The 21,109-nt window shown below is 45.4% G+C and overlaps 2 long non-coding RNA genes across 2 annotated transcripts; both read right to left on the reverse strand.

Moving 5' to 3' along the window:
* Positions 1-298: 298 nt before the first annotated feature.
* Positions 299-8,044, reverse strand: LOC123361170. The gene is made up of 3 exons (XR_006576119.1): positions 7,999-8,044; positions 7,642-7,780; positions 299-429 (listed from the first exon to the last, which is right to left on the reverse strand). It is a non-coding gene; the product is annotated as an uncharacterized LOC123361170 (long non-coding RNA).
* Positions 8,045-8,086: 42 nt separating this feature from the next.
* LOC123361168 lies at positions 8,087-9,234 on the reverse strand. The gene is made up of 3 exons (XR_006576118.1): positions 9,080-9,234; positions 8,235-8,321; positions 8,087-8,118 (listed from the first exon to the last, which is right to left on the reverse strand). It is a non-coding gene; the product is annotated as an uncharacterized LOC123361168 (long non-coding RNA).
* Positions 9,235-21,109: the final 11,875 nt, after the last annotated feature.

The raw sequence follows: 21,109 nt of genomic DNA on the forward strand, positions 1-21,109 counted from the left end.
ACTGATGTCCTCAGGAATAATTAGGTGAAGCTCCATCAGAAAACCCATTTCAATCCACTCCTTATACTAAATCCCATCTTCCTTTTCATTTCTACAAGTTTCCATATCCAAACATTTAGCCACATCCATGTTTGACTGCTGCCTCACCTTATTGTCGTGAAAAGAAGATCAACCTTACAAACTCAGTAAGTGTGTATACACATATGCTCTGTGCACGCGCGCCATACAAAAACTTCTGCCTTACCTCTTTCATTAGACGAAGTATTGAATTTTTAACAGCAATTTCTTCTCTCACTTGTTCTTTAGTCAGCCTTATATAATCTTTACATCGAAGGGGTTTGAAATCCATATCTGGATACAGTTTGCCATGAATGCTTTTAAACAACATATCCATAGTTCTTGGCAGAATACCAATGTCAGCTTCTGTCCCTGTAATCAAAATACAAGAGCTATATCAAGGCACTGTATGCTTGGAAAGCAAGACATTGGTGAAAAAGTTAGAACTCATCTTTCCCTTCAGGCAGTAAAAAGGAAGTAAGGGTCACTCTCCCCTCATATGCCATCATAGTTACAAGGCAAGCTGCACCTTAAATACCTTTGTAGTCCCTCAAGTGCACCCTTCAGGCAACAGGCTTCACTTCTCTCAAGCATAGAAACCCACAGTTCAATCTGGGTTGGACTGACTATCTGGGTTGCTGCCCCCCTTGTTTCCAACTGTGTTAACCCAACAGGTCCAATTGTATTTGGCACCTGCAAGAAATTTCTGTCCAGTAGACTCTGACCAGTGACTGATTAAAGCAACTCAAAACAGCGTCATGGATGTTTATCCATCCAAAGAGAAATGGGTTAAGACAACAAAAGCTATTACACATCTGGTCTTACCTACACTTTATCCTTTCCTTGCAAGTTTATGAAGGTTCCACTTACCCTGGATTCTCTCCCTCCTACCTGAAACCCCATCCTTTGCCTCAGGCAGAGACAGACTGCCCTCCTGCATTCTCTGCCTCTGTCTCTCACTAGCAGCATCTAAGCTCCAACTGCAGCTGGCAACTCCCCTCCCTCAGAATTAACTGTTTATGGTCCTTTTGATCTCTAGGCTCTGGCACTGATAATACAACTGTGTAATTTTTTGTTGGTGCCTGAATCTCTTCCCACTTGGTTGCCCACCCATTATTCCTTAGTAATTGTTTACCCTGAGAGATCTTCTATTTTTTGTTCTTGCTTGCTCTTCCTAACCATGCCTTTTAATTCACTGTTTAGTCAGACAGAATCAAGCAGGTAAACCAAATTATATAGCAATACAGATATTTCCCTTGTTCTCCCCATATGCCCTTTGGCATGAGCATTCAGTGATTAGAGGGGGTGGTCATGTAAGCCAATTAGCAGACGTAGACCAAAAGTGAGAAATTATATTGATAATACTTGAAGGGGGAAAATAAGACCATGGCATTAACTATCAAACTCAGAAGAACAGCTCAGGTCACAGTACCTTTTATTTTCTTACTTGACCAAGGAGGGAGGTTTACCCACTACAACCTCTCTCCAAGTACACTTGGTAAGTGTAACATGTAAAAGATGGAGTGTCCTGCCTCCAGACAGGAAGATACATAACTTAAACAAGTGATCTCATTTATCTCTCTGGCGGCAATTTGCCTAAGTCTCAAAACCGTAACACTGTGTGACAGTGTGATTAACAGAGAGTCTTTGCTCAGGAGAGTGACTAGAGCAGAAGGCAAGAATACATGTGTGCGGGCAAAGCAATCTGGAAGACATTTTACTCCACTTACCTGCACTATGGTTTCACACCCCTTCTCTTTCACAAGCACCTTGCATTCATGACCAGTGACTAAAAGGCACTTTGTAGTGTTAGAATTCTTTGAACTGACAGGCTCTCCGGGGTGCAGCCTAGGACTGTGGGACCGCTTAACTCTCTCCAGCCTGGGCTGTCTCTCACAGTGCCTTACTAGTGCCCTTCCAGGCGCTGTAGTCACTCAGCACAACAGCATGTGGAGCCCCACACACCCAGCTAGATTCCATGAATGCTCCCAGAGCCACTCATGAATCACACAGCGAAAGGCACTAAAGCCAAATCCCTCCAGCTCCCAGCACTGTACCTCAGGAATATACCATCTTGCACTGCTCAAGATGGGCAGTGCAGATTTAGTTGGTTCACCACTTCAGCAATGAAAAGTGGATATGCAGCAGCCTTTGCAAAACCTGACAGGATTTGCCACACACTTCATACAAACTCACTGGTAAAGATAAACAATTAAACCAATGTATTTACTATAAAAGAGATTTTAAGTGATAGGCAAAAAGCCAGAGTTAGTTACCAAAAGAAATAAAAAGATAAGCACGCAGTCTAAACTCTCAACTCTGTTAGACTGGGAAACATCTAGATTAAGCAGTTTCTCCCCCTACTGGATATTGCAGTCCTTAATATACAGATTTATTCCTTAAACCTGGGCCAATCTCCTCTGTTGGAGCCTTGTTTTTTCAGTGTCTATGGGCTAGTTTCACTGGCAATGCTAAAGCACTGCTGTGGCAGTGCTTCAACATGGCTTGAGTGGTTGTGGTGCTCTGAAGAAAAAAAAACCCACCTCCACAAGGGGCGTAGCTGGTGCACTGTCTACACTGCCAATTTACAGTACTGAAACTTGCTGCGCTCAGGGGGGTGTTTTTTCACACCCCTGAGTGAGAAAGTTACAGTGCTGTAAATTGCCAGTGTAGACAAGCCCTTAGTTGTTTGCAGCATAGGTAGGGGCAGGAGAAGGGCCCAGTATGTGTCTGTCTGTTTTTTGTGCTTGGAAAAACACAAGTCCAGGCATGTCTGGGGGCACTGCTGAGTCTCCAGGCAAGGTTGAGCAACTCCCCTGGTGTGCAGGTGATTCATTGAATTGTAGCTTCCTTGCTGGACAATTGTTGTGAATGGGTTGTTTGAAACCCCACCCGGGTGTTGGTTACTTTCCTTCCTGTTGCCTCTGGGGAGCGAATAACTGGCTGATTCCTCAACTTACAACATGTTTTAGGGACAACCATACAACACAATTCTCATAACTTCATGTGTATTAATATACATATATGGAGAGAGAAATTACCTTCAGCAGATCATAACCTTGCCCCGGATACCTTACGAGGCCTGCTTTACATGCAAGATTACGATTATATAAAAAATGAGGAATATGGGGGTTACAAGATGCTCCCCCAAGGTATAGTATATCACACTGTCCATTTTAAATACACCTTTTTTTAAAAGCATAAAGTGCAGCATTACCCTAGAAACTGTCTCTCTGGTGCTGGCAGCTGAACTAAATATAAAGAAGTAGTGGTGATACCAAGAGGCTATGTTGGGGCTACTGCTCATTGGGATATTGTAAGGGAATGGTTACCTATAGGGATAATAGGGATATCTTAACTTGAAATCTAGCCAGTTTAAAAGAATTTCAATGTCATATCTGCCCCCATTCTCCACCCAACCTCCAGCATTGTGTTTTTACTTTTTTTTTTAAAGATATAATTGTCCCCCTGTTGCTGTTGGAAAGACCCTCACAAAACACCAATAGAAGCTGGCTAACTCCATTGAGGGAAGCCATTAAGCTGACTATACAGAAAGTACTATCAAATGCACTATGTATACAGTTCAAAACGAAAAAGGCTTTTCTCCAGTTCTTCTGTTATTTGTAATACTAGGGAGTAAAGTTAAAAAAAAAAAGTGATTTCAATAAATTAAATTTGGTGTACTTTTCATATTGTCTGCCACTTTACTATTTTGAATTGAGAGCTTTGCTATATTTCGAAGCTTTTCGGAAACACCACAATAAATAAGATAACACTCTACAGAAGTTAACACTGCTAAACTTTTTGCAACTTTCAGGTAATCTATTTGAGATCAGAAATCCTGAAATCAATTGTTACATATTTGAGCAAGAGCAATTCCTGAGATTAATGACCATCTGGAAGAGTTGCCAGTGCTCATTAACCATAACCTGTCACCTATCACCTATTCTTCAGGAAATAATCTGTAAAAAGATTACTACTGCTAATAAAGCAATTGGTTAATTGTTTCAATAAAAAAAATCAATTTCACATAGCAGAAGAAGATTAATCAGAATAGTGCTGTCACTCTACCTGGTATTTCTGGATAATTAACACCTAATACAGCAGCCACAGCTGTTTTGTTAATTATGATCTATGCTGAATTCACAAGACTAGGTATGTTCTATTTTCCTTCCTTTTACAGGAAAATTTCTGGAACTAAAGAAAGGATGACATCTGCTGGTCTGCAATGATTATGACTGTTAACAGTACAAAAATATTGCACTATTGGAGCAGCATAGATTGATTTAAATTGAGGAAATTTAAATCAAGTGGAAAGTGTCAATTTAAATAACCAATTGTAATCAGCTTTTCCATTTGTACTTCAGGTATTTTCTAAAAAAAGAAGTGCACTCTTATTGGTGCACATGTTGATTCACAAGTAAATTGCGCCTTTACATGAGATTTGGTACTTCTTTTTGCTACCTAGGCTGGTAAACTATATACACATTTATTAAGAATTTGAAAATATTAGGCTTTATAATTACTTAATTGTACATTTTAATATGTTAGAAAATAGTGAATGATATATTGCTTATTTACCTAATACACCTCTACCTTGATATAACACGACCCGATATAACACAAATTCAGATATAATGTGGTAAAGCAGTGCTCCGGTGGATCAAAGCAAGTTTGGTTTCACCTATAACACAGTAAGATTTTTTGGCTCCCGAGGACAGCGTTATATCAAGGTAGAGGTGTAAATAATGTTTTACTCATTTGTGTCAAGCCACATTAATTAAATTCTATTTGCCATTCTAATCAAACAAAACAGCATATAAATTTTTATTAAACAAAACCTGAAATGTTTTACATACAAACTTCTCTTATCGAGACACGTTCCGCAATATGACTAAATGATGTATTGAAGATTTATCAGTAGAGAGATTAACTGTAGTTAGTGAATTAAACTAAGCGTCAGGTCAGCCTGGGAAATTTTTAAATTTCAACTCCCCATCAATATCTCAACTTTGAATGAATTAGTCCAAATAATGAACATATTCCCTGTGCCTGCAGAAGAGGCTACTGTTTTCAAAAGCTGGATTAGCAATTAAAATGCTGATTTCAGGAGTTTAGCTAGGACTTCCTTCAATTCAGTGGTGTGACTTGCAAGCATGTACTGCTTGAATGGTTCACCTCCAGTCCTGAAATTTGTTATGGTTGGCATGACCGACGGGTGATTATTAGATACCCATGTCATAGCAACAGCATCTTCTTCAGCAGTTAGGCTTCTACCCCAGTATACTGGGTTGAGACTATTAGCAAGAAAATGAGGTAGAGCAAGTGCTTGATACATCTGCTTCTTTACTGCCTGCAATTTCCTTTCTTCAGTGTCTCCTTTAGTTCCTTCCAAATTTCGACTGCATCGGTGGTACAGCAGTCGTCTTTCTGCAGTTTGCCCAAAGCTAAGGAAATATACTGAAACCCATCTTCCACAATTCTCTTTAGTCTGATGTTGACTGATTGTCATGATTTTCTTCACAAATTGATGGAACTAAGTAGTAGTCAGAATAAGCCAGTTCTTAATATGCAGCTCAAAACAGTCAGCCACTGAATTCCATCATACAGTCTAGGGAAAAATTAGTTTTGATTCTCCTTCTCTGGTCAGAGAAGCTGAAGCAAAGTGATTGTTATGGAAGTATTGTGCAGTTTCAACATTTTCCTTTATTCCCAAGTAGTACTGAAGTCTTTGGCAAAGAAAACCACCCCATCAAATAAGCACTGCACTCATATAATACATTTCAGATTCCCTTCATGGTCTTTTCCTAGATTTGTCTCCGGGATTTTTTTCTTCATCTTTCTTACATTTGCAGCATTATCTGCAACCAAGCTACACACTTGATTTTCTGTTTTTGTTATAGCTTTTACTGCTACTTCTAAGTATTCTGCTGTATGGGCATTTCCTGATGTATTAATCATTTCTGTAAGATGGACAACCCCATCTTGTCGTCACACAATCACATATTACTGGATCATTGTGTACATTGCTATACCCATCAAGACTCGGATTAACTAAAAATTCCATCAATGTTTTCTGCACACTGTTCAGATTTCCTTCTCATACACTGTATCCAGCAACCTTTTAGAGATGTCTGGTTTTCTGGGTGGAGTGTAGCCTGGTCGTAATGACTGAACCATGTCAATGAAATAGTTGTATACAAGAAATTCTCTCTTTCATCTTGTTCAAGACATGAATTAAGCAATCTTTTCATCTATGGAATATTGCTGGAATTTGCTGGTCTTGATTATGAACTCATCCATGGTTTTACTTGAAGAAATTTTTTTGGTTAAAGATAAATAAATACAGGTAGTTACTGTCTCGTATTTTTAGTTGCAGCACTACTGGTGGTACCAGTAGATGACTCTGAAGTTGTAGTCAGAAATTAATGGATTTCTGTTTGTTTGTATCCGTCTGAGAGTACATGCAAAGAGACAGAGCAAGGACATTTCTTGAAGTACCCAGAACCATGGGCTGGTATGGCAGATCAATGTTTTACCATGAGCTGGAGAGTAAGTTTCCATGTTGGGTTGGAATCATAAATATTCAGATTCAAATGAGCCAATCAGAGCTCAGGTAAGGAGATACTATAAAATAGGAGTAAGACCACCCAGGTGGGCTCAGTGGATGATCCTTATGAGATAGATGATGGTGTCTCTTGGAGTCAGAGGCCAGGTCCCAATGCTTGTGATCACTTTACCAGTCTCTTGCACCTGAGACCTCAGAGGATCAAGTCACTGATACAGAACGTGCCTACTGCAGGGGTGCTGAACCAAACTGCAAACCATGTATGACGGAAATCACTTCAAGCCGGAGTGCAGCAGCACCTCCAAACGACCCTAGTTCCAGCACCTATGCCCTATTGAGCCAGATTTACAAAAATTCACCTCAAAAGTTAGAATTGAGGGGGGAGGAGGGAGGGAAAGAGGGAGAAAAGAGAAAAATATTTTTTATATAGAAAAGCAGCCTTTAATTCAAAACTTTTTGATAGTCTCATGGATTCAGGATATTTTTTTTTATTTAAAATGTATTAAGAGATAATAAATTTGGGCCTTTACATATTTTGTATTAAATTCAGATTTTTAAATAGGTTTCTTTTAGAAAGAAAAAGCTTAATCATTTAAGTGCAAACAAATTTCAGAAAACATCTGTTTTCTGCCCATTATGATCAATTGCTTCTACTCTATTTGAAGCCAACGTTCACTTTCAGCAGACTGATAGTTGCTACTTGACCTTATGAGGAGGTACACCACTCACAGTTTAACTTGTGTATAGTCTGTTTATATTTTGAATTATATACACATGTGCTTCTCCATTACAAAGAGGTGTTTTTGTTGGTATTACCAGTTTTTAGTTGTTTTATTGTATGTTCAGGGAGAGTTGCAAAGTCCAAATGTGTAATGGGATACAGGCCAAAAATTAAATAAATAAATAAATAAATAAAACACACCACACCTCTGGCACTTGAATAATATTTGCCTAATTCAGAAGCCTGCACACACAGATTTTTGTAATTTAATGGTTCAAGAAAATGTTAATAGTACCTTGGAAAGTGTAGGTTTTTCCAGCATTTGTCACACCATAAGTGAAAATAAGACGATTGTGTCCCTCCAAGAAGTCTTGTACTGGTTGTTTCACAGTACCGTCAAAGAACTCTTCCTGAGTTGTTTCAGGTCCAAATACCTAAGCATTAGCAAGAGGCAATTTCAGTTGTTTTAAAAGGACCATTTAGGGGGTGGGGAAGAAAGAGCAGTTTACATCTAGGCACTTTTCATCAGTTAAATGTATATAAAATGTTCCCAGTTTTAAAAGAATTTAAAAAAAAACCCACTCGTTTAGGGCAAGAGTCAACAAGTTTCCACATTATAAAATGAAGTTTGTCTCAAGTATCATGTGCTTACTCGTGAAAAAGTGAATTTCTGCACCATCTGCCCTACATTTTTTTCACTCCGCTGACAGATCATTGAATTCTTAGGGCCTTTCAATATAATGCTAGTTGAGTCTTGAATAGAAACACAGTCCTGTAAAAGGAAAAAAAATTGGATTTTTAAGCTCAGGAGAAAAATTGTACATTTGCATCTTAGCTAAAAATTTTTTGTAAAAAAGAACATTGAGTCTTATGTAGAAAGAGCCACACCTGAGATTCATTTTCTTTTTCACTTGCTGTGAAAGGCCTAATACGAAGGCAAACTTGTATATGTTCCTTGGAATCCAAACTGTTCCTCTTAAAATAAAAATAAAAAAAAATTACCTTCAATTAATAGCATTGCTATTTAGTCTGAATGTCTAGTTTGACAATTAGCATGGTAAGATATTAAACATTAGTTATTTCAGGTCCCTTCCCCCCACAGTAATTCATTCATTTATTGCTGCAAGTACTTTGGTCCTTCTAGAAATTCACCTTAATCTTATAAAATATTTAAAATGACTTCTTGTGATATACAAAAATATTCTATGCAGTTTAGGCCAAGCAGTAATTGAAAATAAGAGCCACCTGCATACCCCATATTATCCTTTGTATCTAGTAATTAATTTCTGCATTACTAGGGCAGGACAGGAGGCAACTATAGATTTTACCAACATTTCCTGCAAGTTATTGTTTATAATGATCACTTTTTGTGTTGGTATCAAAAGTACCCAGCAAAAAGATTAACTTCAAAATAAGATGAAAACAAGTAGGCCAGTCAATATACGTGAACGTCTCTGAATTTCTCTGCCTCTGATGTCAGAATTTAGCCTCTTATAATTAGAGTATCTTTTTTTGATTAATACAAAACAAACTAGACAATGACAGGACTATCAAGGCACAAATACAGGAATTCATTACTATAGCATCTAATTTAAAATGTTTCCCTTTTATTTATACAGAAGTATGGATATGTTTGTTGCTTTATCATTAAAAGCAACAGGATATATAAATGCTTCACAATTTAAGTAATTTCATTTTTTAAATTAACAAAGTAGACTGTTTAACAGTCTCACCTGGCTTATATCCAAGTTTGAAGAAACCAGGGAAAATTCATCTGAGAGGTCTGCTTTAAGGTCCTCAACATTTACTGGCCCATTTCTTGGAGATAGCTCAATACTAGCAATATAGGATGGTCTTATAATTGTTGCTTTATCCAAAACTGGTTCCATTCTGCAAAAATAAAGCCAACTATTTAAATAGCATGGGAAGCCTGAAGACATGAGACGCCATCATAATACAAGTTTATATTTCAATATGTATTTTATTTATTTTCAAACCTTTCCAACAACAGGCTGGGGCAAAAGGGGAAAAAACATCCCATGAACTGCACACACACTTTCAGATGTTAGCTAAAGAGGAGCTCCAGCCTGGAAGGATGAAGGGAGAGCATTCAAAAGAATACAGACTATTGACAACAATGCTACCACCCATCATCAAGTATAATTAGGAAGGCCAAAAAAGCATTTGAAAAGCAACTAGCAAAAGACACAGAAACTAACAGCAAAAATAATTTTAAATACAGCAGCAGCAGGAAGCCTGCCAAACAATCAGTGGACCCACAGGATGATTGAGGTGCTAAAGGAGCACTCAAGGAAGATAAGACTATTGTGAAGAAGCTAAATTAATTCTTTGCAGCACTCTTCACTGCTGAGGATGTGAGGGAGATTTCCACACCTGAAACATTCTTTTTAGATGATAAGCCTGAGGAACTGTCCCAGACTGAGGCATCAATAGAGGTGATTTTGGAACAAATTTATAAATTAAACAATAAGGCACAGGACCAGATGGGACTCATCCAACAGTTCTGTAGGATTTCAAATATAGGATTGCAGAACTGCTAGCTATGGTATGTAACCCATCACTTAAATCAGCTTCTGTACCAGATAACTGGAGAATAGCTAATGTAACACCAATTTAAATCATCAAAAAACAACCACCAAACACTTTTCAGAGGTGATCCCTGCAATTACAAGCCAGTAAGCCTAACTTCAGTACCAGGCCAATTGGCTGAAACTACAGTAAAGAAGAGAATTACCAGATACATAAATGAACATGATTTGTAGGGGAAAGAGTCAACATAGCTTTCGTAAAGGAAAATCATGCCTCACTAATCTATCAGAATTCTTCGAGGAGGGGGCAAACAAACATGTGGACAAAGGTGATCCAGTAGCTATTGTACTTGGACTTTTACAAAGCCTTTGACAAGGTCCCGCAAAAAAAAAGTCACTTAAGCAAGGTAAGCACTCATGGGATAAGAAGGAAGATCCTCTCCTGGATCAGTAACTGGTTAAAAAATAGTAAACAAAGGGAAGGAATAAATGGTCAGTTATCAGGATGGAGACAGGTAAATAGCAGTGGCCCACATGGATCTATAGTGGAACCAGTGCAGTTCAACATATCCATAAATGATCTGGAGAAAGGAGCAAACAGTGAGGTGGCAAAATTTGCAGATGATACAAAATTACTCAAGATCGTTAAATCCAAAGCTGACAGTGAAGAGTTACCAAAGAATCTCAAAACTGGGTGACTGGGCAACAAAATGGCAGATTAAATTCAAAATGGATAAATGCAAAGTAACATACACTGGAAAAACATAACCCCAGTTATATATACAAAATGATGGGGTCTAAACATCTGCTCGATGTGCAGCAGCAGTTAAAAAATAGTTAATGTTAGGAACCATTAGGAAAGGGATAGCTATAAAAACAGTAAATATAATGCCACTATATGGTACACCAACACCTTGAATAGTGTCCTGTCTTCCAACAGTGGCCAATGCCAAGTGCCCCAGAGGGAATGAACAGGTAATCATCAAGTGATCCATTCCCTGTCTCCCATTTCCAATTGGAAAAGGTACAGAGATGGTAAACAAACATGATTAGGGGTATGGAACAGCTTCCAGATGGGGAGAGATTAAAAAGTCTGGGACTATTAAGCTTAGTCATCACATTTCCAAGGGAAGATATAGAGGTACTCCTGTGGGAATTTTTTGCCACTCTGCATGTGCAGAATTTATGTCCCCCGCAGATTTTTTGCTTCCTCACCAAAACACAAAACAACAACAACAACAGACTTTCTAACCCTCCCCAGCACTATATTTTGTGGCCTCAGGGCAGCCAGCAGAGAAGTAAATCACTGTGGGGGAGGAGGCAGGACTGGGGAAGATCCGACTGGTGGCTCTTACCCTGCATCAGCCTCAACTGCTAGTCCCGCCTGGGCTGGTGAGGATGGGACTTCCTCTTCCCTTGGACAGCATCTGGGGCCAGGTCAGACCCACTCCCAGATTTGTCCCTCAGCTGAAGGAAGCTCTGCAAACTCCCCCTCCCATTCCCCCACTTCCTGTGCCCATTGCAGCTGAAGGGGGAGGGATCCCTGTACAGGGAGCTGCTCCTCCATCTGCCCAACCCCTGTGCATCCAGACCCCCTAATACCCAGACCCCACTCACTGAGCCTAACCCCCAACCTGCACTCAAACCCCCCTCCCACAATGAGCCACACTCCCCCTGCACCTCAGCCACCCTGACAAGCCACTCACACCCAGAACCCCACCCTGATGCACCTGGACCCCCACTGAGCCCCCACACACTTATACCCCTGCTGAGCTCTGACCCCCTCCACCCCCTGCTGAGCCTCAACCGCCTTCATCTGGACACCCCTGCAGAATCCAATTACTGTTGCACCCAGAACCCCCCACCCCCAACAACAAGCCCCTGTGCATCCAGATCACTGCCCACACCCATCCCCCACTGAGCCCCCTGTATCCAGACTGCCCCACACAGAACCCTCTCAACCTACACCTGGATCCCCCCCACACTATACCCCTCCACACTTGGATCCTTGTTAAGCCTGCCTGCCTGCACCCTTTTTACAGCCTGCTTCTTCCACTTTCACCCCTTGCAATGGAAATCTAGCCTTTCTGCTGTACTTAAGACACTCCATACCAGTGGAGGGAGGCAGGTCTTTGCCCTTTATCCTTAAATAATTTACTCTTGTGCATGAGTTCATTTTTGTTTCAGCTTTCAGACTGCAATGTTTTATTTTACAATGTGAAACTAAAAGAAAGGCTGTGCCATCATAGGTTTGCCATTGATCCTCAAGATGTTGATAGCTCCATTTTCTTCCGTTTCTGAACAGTTTTTGTGAACTTTGCACACTCCAGTAGACATGTTTCCAGCCTCACGAAATCTGCTTTCTGCTTACTGCTTCACTGGATTTTAACGAAGAAAAAATGTTGAACAAGTTCACAGCCCTGGGCGGCGGGGCTGTGAGCGTCTGGGGCAGTGCAGCTGCACAGCCTGGCCTGACCCGGTGCTCTATGCTGCATGGCGGCAGCGGTGGCGTGGCCTGTCTGTAGCGTCGCCAGCCACCGGTGCTCCAGGCAGTGTGGTAAGGGGGTGGGGTGGGGGGCTGGATACAGGGCAGGGGAGTTCAGGGGGGTGGTCAAGGGGGAAAACAGGGTTGAATGGGGGCAGAGGTCCTGGGGGGCAGTCAGGAAGGAGGGGGGGGTTGGATGGGGCAGCAGGGGGCATTCAGGGGCAGGGGTTCTGCGGGCAGTCGGGACAGGTAGAAGGGGTGGTTGGAGTGGTCAGGAATGAAAGGAGGGGGGATGGGGCAGGAGTCCTGGGAGGGGCCGTCATGAATGAGAGGCGGGGTTGGATGGGGTGGGAGGGGTCCAGGGGCAGTTAGGGGACAGGGAGCGGGGGGTGTGTGGATGGGGCAGGAGTCTGGCGGGGGGGCAGATAGGAGGTGGGGGCCGAGTCACAACCCCCTCCCCTAACCGGCCCTCCATACAATTTACGAAACCCTATGCGGCCCTCAGGCCAAAAAGTTTGCCCGCCCCTGCCTTAGATCCATCTCCCAAGCGCTGGCCTCAAAGGCGATAACATCTGTGAATGGAGATCAACTATTCTAGGACCTCCAGGCGCCAGTTTTCTTCCTTGATATCACATTGACACCAGAACATCCCTTCAAGCCTCCAAAGGTTACTGTTCGGACAAGAATCTATCACTGTAACATTAACAGCCAAGGAGTGACCTGCCTTGACATTTTAAAAGACAACTGGAGTCCAGCACGAACTATTTCTAAAGTTCTCCTGTCCATCTGCTCTCCTCTTACAGACTGCAACTCTGCTGATCCCCTGGCTGGAAGTACTGCCACTCAGTATATGACTAACAGAGCAGAGCAGGACAGAACGGCCAGATAGGGCACCAAACGATATGCTCCATACAATGGATTTTTGTCCAACTCTTTCATTATTTGTCGGTGGTGGAAAGAGCTGCTTCTTGGTTTTGAAGTAGGGGGAGGGAGGGCGCTGGTAAAGAGGAGGGTATTTCTAGAACAGATTTTATTCAGTCTTTTATTTCCTAAGATTTTGTTGTTGTAACTTCAGGTATCTTGCTGCAGTAGACAGCTCGAATTGGGAAGAGCATATTTTCAGAGAATTGACCAAGGCTCGGGGAGTAGCTAAGGAAGAGGCATTTAAAAGAATAGTGGGGAGAGGCCCCAGCAGAAGGGAAGTAGCAGCAGAGAGCTTGGGAGCAGGAAAAAGCCCTTGGAAAAGTGTAACCCCCTTTGAATGGTGGCATTTTCCAGTGTACTAGCCCCTGAGTACTTAGGCAGATTTGTATGTACCTGCTCCAGTGATTAAAGGAACAGCAGAGCGGTCTGGAAAAAATGAAGCAACCCACTGAGGAGCCAGCAGGAGGGACAATGGAAACGGGGACGCAGGGAGAGGCCCAGGCCCCACAACTCTTCCACGGATTTCACTTGAGGCACTTCCCTTTGCTCCTTTAGCAAGACGCAGCTCCGGCCCGCCCGGGCAGTAGGCTGTAGAAGAATGGAGCTCTGGGGTGACACCTCCCCCCCCCTGCAGTGCTACAGCCTGGCTCCAGAGTCACTAGCAATGCAGCAGAGGGCTGAGCTCCTTGGGGCGCAAAACCCTCTCCCAGGCCAGGGATCACACTAAATTGATAAGATCTGCATTTTAATTTTATTTGAAATGAAGCTGAAATATTTTAAAAACCTTATTTACTTTAAACCCAACAACAGTTTATTTATATAATATCGACAGAGGGAGATTGGGGCTGGCTGAGCAGGGGCTGGGGAGAAGCCTGGTGCCTGGCCGTTAGAACTGGCTGCACCTGAGGGTTGAAGGGCTCTAAAGGCTGGCTGGCAGCCAGAAGGGGGGAGATGGTCAGGGGAAGGGCAGTCTCTTGGCTGGGGGCAGACTCTGGGTGGAAGAGGGGACTGTAAGGCCTGCTCTGTATATAGCATATCACTGGTGGTGGGAGAACGTGTAAATAAAGCCACGGGTGCTGCAGAAGAAGCAGCCTCTCTGTGTTTTATTGGGGCAGCCAGTGGGCCCCAGGAAGAGGGGTGGGCGGAGGACCTGTTACAAGTGGGGGCTTGTCCGGGGTCTAGTGCCAAAGACACAGTTTGGCGACCCGGCAATGGAGAGCACCCTGCAGTAGCTCACCGAGCAACAGACAGAAATGCAGAAGGCACTTCAGTCCTTCCAGCAGTCCCACCAGGTGGAGAGGCAGGCTCTACTCGCTTGGCAGGCAGAGCAGCAGAAGGCCCTACAGGACTTCATCAAGGAGCAGTCGACCGTGCAGCAGCAGCTCCTGCACAAGCTGGTGAGTCCTGCTGAGGGAGAAGGTATCCGGGCCCCAGCCTCTGTAAGATGGCCCCAGCCGATGACCCCGACGCCTTTTTGGGTATCTTCGAGTGGGTGGCCCTGGGCGCGGGATGGGACGAGACAACCTGGGCCCTACGGCTAGCCCCCTATCTCACTGGGGAGGCACAGGCCATATATATGGCCCTGACAGACACCCAAGCCAGGGATTATGATGCAGTGAAGGCAGCGATTTTGGACCGCCTCGGGCTTTCAGCCGAGAAGTATTGGCGAAAGTTTCGGGCAGCCCGATGGGCAGGGGATGTGCGACCCCGGGCCTTTGCTCAAAAATTAACAGACTGGGCAACATGGGGGTAGAGGCTCGATGCCCACACTGTGGGACAGATAATGGATCAAGTGATCCTTGAACAGTTTACACAATGCCTCCCTGACAGCATGAGGGTTTGCGTGCGGCGACATCAGCCGGCCACCCTAGAAGCTGCCGTGCAGAGAATGGAGGAATATGCAGAGGCTGACTTCCCACTGAGGGAGCCTCGAGCCTCGCGGGACACAGAGGGGGGCAGGAAACCCCGTGAGCATGCCGGGGCGAAGCCGGTAGACAGGCGACGGGAGGAGCCCAAGGGGACCCCTAGCCGCCCGGGGCAGCTTGTATGCTGGCGGTGTGCACAGCTGGGACATAAAAGTCAGGACTGCCCAGTTGGAGTATGGGGCAGCTGAATTTTGTGGATGAACTAGGATTGGGGGGTGGAAAAAGAGGCGTGGGTTGGCCACTATCCTGGCGCTGGTTGGGAAAAGGCCCCAGAGGGGTCTAGTGGACATGGCCTCTGCTCGCTCCCTTATACACCGGCGCTTAGTGAAGCCGCATTGGCTTATCCCTGGGGAACGGATGTTAGTGGAATGCATCCACGGGGATAGGGAATATTGTCCCATGGCCCAGGTACCCCTTGAAGTGCCAGGGCAGTTTACCTGGAAGTGGGTGGAGGTAATCGAAGGGCTGGCTTACCCCGTGGTCCTGGGGCTGGGCTAGCACCCTCCCCAAAAGGGGAGAGAGACCACGGAGAAGGGACCATCGAAGAAAGGGGGAAAGAGAACCCTGGAAAGAGGGGGCAAGACCCTGGTGGAGGCAGACCCGGAGCAAGGGAAGGCCCCACAACCTCCAGGGGGAAAAGCTGAGCAGCCTAGACAACCAAGCCAAAATAGGGAACTTGAGGGAGTAACTGAGAAGCCAAGGGAGCTTCCTGGGCAGGACCAGCTGGGGGAGGGAACCCCGGGGAGGGTGGAAGAAACCCAGCACGGGGAGGCCAACATCAAAGGGACAGAGGGCCTGGACCAGAGACGGGGGCCGACTCGGGGCAGTGGGCTCTGAGCCATCACCCCTACTAGAGAAGGAAGGGGAGCCTCCAGGGTGGCCCGCCCAATCATGTGACTGGTGTGAGGACCTCTGGGTGAGCGTAGACCTGTGAGGTGCCCCACCCCCTACCCAATGCATCTTTTGTGGGTGGCGGATGCCAAAGCCCAATGGGGTTGTGCCTGGGGAGCCCTCGGCTGGGCAGGGGGCCCAACCCCAGAGTAAAATCCCTGGCCGAGGAAGACCAGGCCTGGCACCAGCTTAAGGGGGGAGGTGTGTAGCAGGATGCTGGTGCAAAGGCACCTAATTAGCCCCTGTTCAGCCAGCCCCAATCAGGGGAAATAGCCTGGGGCTGGGGAGAAGTCTGCTTTCTGGCTGTTAGAACTGGCTGCACCTGCGGGCCTGATGGCTGAAGGCTATAAAGGCTGGCTGGCAGCCAGAAGAAGGGGGGAGATGGCCAGGGGAAGGTCAGTCTCTGGGTATAGAGCAGACTCTGGGTGGAAGAGGAGACTGTAAGGCCTGCTCTGTATATAGCATATCACTGGTGGTGGGAGAACATGTGTAAATAAAGCCACGGGTGCTGCAGAAGAAGCAGCCTCTCTGTGCTTTATTGGGGCAGCCAGTGGGCCCCAGGAAGAGGGGCAGGCAGAGGACCTGTTACAGTATTACTGGCAATGGAAACCTTAAATTACAGTGAACTTGGCACACCACTTCTGGAAGGTTGCCAACCCCTGGTCTAGAATGACCATATGTTGTACTAAGATTCTCTTGCTTTTTTTCCCCAGCGAGTCAGTATAGCTTTTGCCAGCCCAGAGGTTGGGCAGCTAATGTCTTACGTTTTCACAATGTTTTGTCCAACTTTCATAAAGTAAATACATGGTTAATAAGAGTTAAAAAGGCCAGGGACACTTCCTTGTGAAGAATCTGTGCAGCAGATCATGCTAGAGCTGTGAAAATGTCAGTGTTTGATAGAACTTTAGAGGCAGTGATTTATCATGTATTTCTGGCAGTGCCCCAAATGTGCTGCTATTGCTAATGTCTTTCCAAACAAAAATAAGCACAATAGGACTTCTGTAACATTTCCGTGCTACCTTAATCTGGATGAGATGATTCTGTGCTGACTTCATTTTGGTCACTTTGTACTTTACCTATGAGTAAAATTAGGGTTATATTTCCCACTACGTGGAAACCCAGCTTATTAAACTGGATAATGCCACTGATCTATTTACAGTATAAGGTTGATACAGAGTTGTAACTAACATTAAGACTGATGCCCACTATACATTTAAAACTAAAAAGTGGCTTTGTAAAAATGACATGGGTTTCCAACTCTACTGTGTCTCAGTCAGGGCAGAGCACTTTGAGGTGTCTTCACACTAACTCAAGTTCACAAGTGCACGGCTATCCTATAGTAGTTATTTTAAATAATATTTCTGATAATCTGACAAATTTAAACAGTTATTGCTTTAAAAAAAAACACCCGTATAAATTATGTCATATCAAAAACAACTTTCTGGGTCACAAAAAAGAAAACAGAACGATAAACAGGATTAGTTGTACAAGCACAGAAGGGTTCTATACTTAAGTTTCCTGTGGCACCTTATAGACTAACAGATGTTTTGCAGCATGAGCTTTCGTGGGTGAATACCCACTTCTTCGGATGCAAGCCATCCGAAGCCACCCACGAAAGCTCATGCTGCAAAACATCTGTTAGTCTATAAAGGTGCCACAGGATTCTTTGTTGCTTCTACAGAACCAGACTAACATGGCTACCCCTCTGATACTTGATACTTAAGTTTGTACATCATGAAAACAACGAAGTTGATCAAAATCATCAAGTAACTGCCAAGGAAATTTTTTATGCAGACGAAGCTCAAGAAACGCAATACCACACAGAACAATCATTTGAAACAGATGCAGACACAAAACAAGAAATTACAACAGTTGAAACTGTACTAGCAAGGGACACTGGCACATGGCCGCAATCTTTAAACAACGAATTCCGTGCCATTATACCTGAGAAAGGCCCTGTGATGAAAAAAAGGTCTTGAATATCCTAAAGACATTAGAAGTAGGAAATTCACAGAAAACAGTTACTACAAAGACTTTCTAATGGTAAAATTGTCAACAGACAGTGGCTTGTGTACTCTAAATGCAAGGATGCTGTATTTTGAAGAGGTCAACAAACATGTGGACAAGGAGGATCCAGTGGACATAGCGTACTTAGATTTCCAGAAAGCCTTTGACAAGGTCCCTCAACAAAGGCTCTTACGTAAATTAAACTGTCATGGGATAAGAGGGAAAGTCCTTTCATGGATTGAGAACTGGTTAAAAGACAGGGAACAAAGGGTAGGAATTAATGGTAAATTTTCAGAAGGGAGAGGGGTAACTAGTGGTGTTCCCCAAGGGTCAGTCCTAGGACCAATCCTATTCAACTTATTCCTAAATGATCTGGAGAAAGGGGTAAACAGTGAGGTGGCAAAGTTTGTGGACGATACTAAACTGCTCAAGATAGTTAAGACCAAAGCAGACTGTGAAGAACTTCAAAGAGATCTCACAAAACTTAGTGATTGGGCAACAAAATGGCAAATCAAGTTTAATGTGGATAAATGTAAAGTAATGCACATTGGAAAAAATAACCCCAACTATCCATACAATATGGATAGGGGCTAATTTAGCTACAACAAATCAGGAAAAAGATCTTGGAGTCATCACCTGCATCCCACGTCCAGGATGCTGAACACCACTCTGCTGCTCCCGAGAAGGATGCCACCGGAGACGCCCCCACGAGGATCCAGGACCAGGATGCGGATGGCCACCCCGTCGAGAAGGACGCTGCTGGACGAGCCCCCTAGAGGACTGAGGACCAGGACGCTGAGCGCCACCCCGCCGGAAAGGATGCCGCCGGAGGAGCCCCCCAGATGGCAATAAAGGAGAGAAGGCAATAAAGGAGTTGGAAGAATGGCAAGATGAACAGCTACAGAAAACAAAAGCCAACAACCGGGCAGCTGAAGAAGCCTTTGTGAATGATGTGGAAGAAACTTCCCCAGGCACAGAGTGGGAACGTGTGGCTCGGCTCTGTGACTTTAATCCCAAGTCTAGTAAGCAGGCGAAAGATGTGTCCCGCATGCGCTCCATCCTTATTTCACTCAAGCAGGCTCCGCTGGTTCGCTGAAGGAAAAGCACAATGGAAACACTACAAATGCAATATCTTAACCTTACTCAGAGAAGCTGTGTGAAGCGGCGGGACCAGGACGCCGACTACTGCTCCGCTGTTCCAGAGAGGGATGCTCCGGAAGGAACAATCACCTCAACCCTACACTCTGAAACTCCTTACCACCCGCCTGTCCGGAGGAGGGCTGCTTGAAGGGAAATGGACTCCAGAGCCCTAGATCTCAATGCCGCACGCTGTCCTTCCGGACAAAGAGACATCATAGCCAGTGAGTCCAGCACACCCCCAGGAGCAACTTCACTTCCTCAAGATTCTCCACCAGACCCAGAGGAATCACCTGGTGAGTCTGCAGGCACAACAAGGGTCCACCCCATGGAGGATGAGGCAGGGGACAACGACCACATCTACCTCCAGTACCCGCTCCCTACAAGTCTCCTCCTCTGCCCCTTCTGCCTCCCCGTCCACGGATTCCAGACCCTCGGGGTCCTCAGCAAGCACGCTCGCAGGACCTACAACAAACAGATTGCAGCGGCTACACCGGAAAGCAATGCCCCCTTCAAGACCCAAAAGAAATGCAAGTCCCGACCCCTCACGATCACGAAGGTGAACCCTGCTGACGTCCTGCGGGCTCCAACTCCGACCCCCACCGATGGTCCAGCTTCAGCACCCCAACCAGCATCCCCACTGTCACGGCAGGTAAGGGGGGACCAACCGCTAATCGAGGAAGCGCAACCCCCGCCTCGAGGACCGACGATGCCACCAAAAGGACCAGCCCCATCTCCAGAATCCCCATGCTGGACCCTGCTGTGAGGGGGATCACTGCTCATAAAAAACATCCGGCGCAACACGGCCATGAGATGGTGCAGCACTCCTGCCTCATGTCGCCCTGCCATACGAGCAACTAACATGGCCCTCCAGGCCACACGGCAAGACCCAGCCGATGGAGGAGCCTCCTCCAGTCCCCAGTTCCCACAGCCGGACCCCGCCCCTGGGAAACCCAACACCTCCTCCAAGATTACCCAAACGAGCCTCCGACTACCAAAACCCCCATGCCTCACCAAGGACCCCTCAGCCAGATACCGCCTGCAGATAGCTGGATACCACCGGCAGAAGATCTTGAACCATCCCCAGTGCTTCCAAACAGAACCGCGCCCCCACAAAGCCCAGCACCGGTGCTTCCAGAACCCCACTTCCTCCCGGAAGATCCAGCGCAGGCTCGGAGACACCGAGAGCGGCCCCCACCACCACATCAGGACCCCCGCCTCAGGGCCCACCTGAACACCGCTCCCCAGGTCAAGGAACAAGGAGGCCAGAAACTGTCTCTGCAGCACCTGAACCCATGGAGACACTGCAGCAGGAGGAACGACGGCCACGAGCGAGGGTCGCCACACCATGGCAATCCACCTGGGTGGAAGAACTGGCAAAGGCCGAAGACTTTGAGACCTTCAACAGCCTGACGGACAGATTGACTGCAGAACTCTCTGCGGAAATTACTGCCAGAAGGAAGGAACCCCAGGAGGCCTCACAGGCCACGCACAGATTCCCCGTGCTGAGCCGTAACAACACCGCCAGAGAACGCAGGAGCAGGCACGTCGGCCACCGCTACGATCCAGCGGGTGCATCCCCTATATGGAAACTATACAGGATGAACCGGCCGAAAACCATGAGAGAGATCCTCAACGGGACCTCCTCATACTATGCCATCCAGCCTGAGAGACTCCACTCCTACTTCAAGGACGTGTTCAATAATGAGGCTCAGACCGACTTGCGACGCCCAGAGTGCCTTCTCCCGCTACCCTGGATCGACCTCACGGAAGATCTGGAGCGAGATTTCCCCCCCAGGAGGTACAGGCAAGGCTGACAAGGACCAAAAACATCGCCTCTGGAAA

Source organism: Mauremys mutica, unplaced genomic scaffold, assembly GCF_020497125.1.
Source record: "Mauremys mutica isolate MM-2020 ecotype Southern unplaced genomic scaffold, ASM2049712v1 Super-Scaffold_100400, whole genome shotgun sequence".
Taxonomy (NCBI): Eukaryota; Metazoa; Chordata; order Testudines; family Geoemydidae; genus Mauremys; species Mauremys mutica.